Raw genomic sequence first — 2,775 nt, 5'->3', positions numbered from 1 at the left:
CTTGTTATTGAGCTGCATGAGTTGCTTATAAATTTTGGAGATTAATCCTTTGCCAGTTGCTTCATTTGCAAATATTTTCTCCCATTCTGAGAGTTGTCTTTTGGTCTTGTTTATGGTTTCCATTGCTGTGCAGAAGCTTTTAAGTTTCATTAGGTCCCGTTTGTTTATTTTTGGTATTTTTTCCATTTCTCTAAGAGGTGGGTCAAAAAAAGGATCTTGCTGTGATTTATTTCATAGAGTGTTCTGCCTATGTTTTCCTGTAAGAGTTTGATAGTTTCTGGCCTTAAATTTAGGTCTTTAATCCATCTTGAGCTTATTTTTGTGTATGGTGTTAGGAGTGATCTAAACTCATACCTTTACATGTACCTGTCTAGTTTTCCCAGCAACACTTATTGAAGAGGCTGTCCTTTCTCCATTGTACTTTCCTGCCTCCTTTATCAAAGATAAGGTGACCATGTGTGTGTGGGTTTATCTCTGGGCTTTCTATCCTGTTCCGTTGATCTGTATTTCTGTTTTTGTGCCAGTACCATACTGTCTTGATTACTGTAGCTTTGTAGTATAGTCTGAAGTCACAGAGCCTGATTCCTCCAGCTCCATTTTTCATTCTCAAGATTGCTTTGGCTATTCGGGGTGTTCTGTGTTTCCATACAAATTGTGAAATTTTTTGTTGTAGTTCTGTGAAAAATACCAGTGGTAGTTTGATAGGGATTGCATTGAATCTGTAGATTGCTTTGGGTAGTAGAGCCATTTTCACAATGTTGATTCTTCCTATCCAAGAACATGGTATATCTCTCCGTCTATTTGTATCATCTTTAATTTCTTTCATCACTGTCTTATAATTTTCTGCATAGAGGGCTTTTGTCTCCTTAGGTAGGTTTATTCCTAGATATTTTATTCTTTTTGTTGCAGTGTAAATGGGAGTGTTTTCTTGATTTGACTTTCAGATTTTTCATCATTAGTGTATAGGAATGCCAGAGATTTTTGTGCATTAATTTTGTATCCTGCTACTTTACCAAATTAATTGATTAGCTCTAGTAGTTTTCTGGTAGCATCTTTAGGATTCTCTATGTATAGCATATTTTCATTTCATCTGCAAACAGTGACAGCTTTACTTCTTCTCTTCCGATTTGGATTACTTTTATTTCCTGTTGCTCTCTGATTGCTGTGGCTAAAACTTCCAAAACTATGTTGAATAAGAGTGGTGAGAGTGGGCAACCTTGTCTTGTTCCTGATCTTAGTGGAAATGCTTTCAGTTTTTCACCATTGAGGACGATGTTGGCTGTGGGTTTGTCATATATGGCCTTTATTACGTTGAGGAAAGTTCCGTCTATGCCTACTTTCTGGAGGGTTTTGATCATAAATGGGTGTTGAATTTTGTCGAAAGCTTTCTCTGCATCTATTGAGATGACCATATGGTTTTTCTCCTTCAATATGTTAATATGGTATATCACATTGATTGATTTGCGTATATTGAAGTATCCTTGCATTCCTGGAATAAACCCCACTTGATCATGGTGTATGATCCTTTTAATGTGCTGTTGGATTCTGTTTGCTAGTATTTTGTTGAGGATTTTTGCATCTATGTTCATCAGTGATATTGGCCTGTAGTTTTCTTTCTTTGTGACTGCTTGTCTGGTTTTGGTATCAAGGTGATGGTGGCCTTGTAGAATGAGTTTGGGAGTTTTCCTCCCCCTGCTATATTTTGGAAGAGTTTGAGAATTATAGGTGTTAGCTCATCTATAAATGTTTGATAGAATTCGCCTGTGAAGCCATCTGGTCCTGGGCTTTTGTTTTTTGGAAGATTTTTAATCACAATATCAATTTCAATGCTTGTGATTCATCTGTTCATATTTTCTATTTCTTCATGGTTCAGTCTCGGAAGGTTGTGCATTTCTAAGAATTTCTCCATTTCTTCCAGCTTATCCATTTTATTGGCATAGAGTTGCTTGTAGTAATCTCTCATGATCCTTTGTATTTCTGCAGTGTCAGTTGTTACTTCTCCTTTTTCATCTCTAATTCTATTGATTTGAGTCTTCTCCCTTTTTTTCTTGATGAGTCTGGCTAGTGGTTTATCTATTTTGTTTATCTTCTCAAAGAACCAGCTTTTAGTTTTATTGATCTTTGCTATCGTTTCCTTCATTTCTTTTTCATTTATTTCTGATGTAATTTTTATGATTTCTTTCCTTCTGCTAACTTGGGGTTTTTTGTTCTTCTTTCTCTAATTGCTTTAGGTGCAAGGTTAGGTTGTTTATTCGAGACGTTTCCTGTTTCTTAAGGTAGGATTGTATTGCTATAAACTTCCCTCTTAGAACTACTTTTGCTGCATCCCATAGGTTTTGGGTCATTGTTTCTCCACTGTCATTTGTTTCTAGGTATTTTTTGATTTCCTCTGTGATTACTTCGGTATTAAGTAGTGTATTATTTAGCCTCCATATGTTTATATTTTTTTACAGATCTTTTCCTGTAATTGATATCTAGTCTCATAGTGTTGTGGTTGGAAAAGATACTTGATACAATTTCAATTTTCTTAAATTTACCAAGACTTGATATATGACCCAAGATTTGATCTATCCTGGACAATGTTCCATGAGCACTTGAGAAAAATGTGGATTCTGTTGTTTTTGGATGGAATGTCCTATAAATATCAATTAAGCACATCTTGTTTAATGTATCATTTAAAGCTTGTGTTTCCTTATTTATTTTCATTTTGGATGATCTGTCCATTGGTGAACGTGTGGTGTTAAAGTCCCCTACCATGATTGTGTTACTGTCGAT

Source organism: Orcinus orca, chromosome 4 (assembly GCF_937001465.1).
Source record: "Orcinus orca chromosome 4, mOrcOrc1.1, whole genome shotgun sequence".
In the NCBI taxonomy this organism is placed as follows: Eukaryota; Metazoa; Chordata; class Mammalia; order Artiodactyla; family Delphinidae; genus Orcinus; species Orcinus orca.
This window is presented reverse-complemented; position numbering follows the sequence as displayed.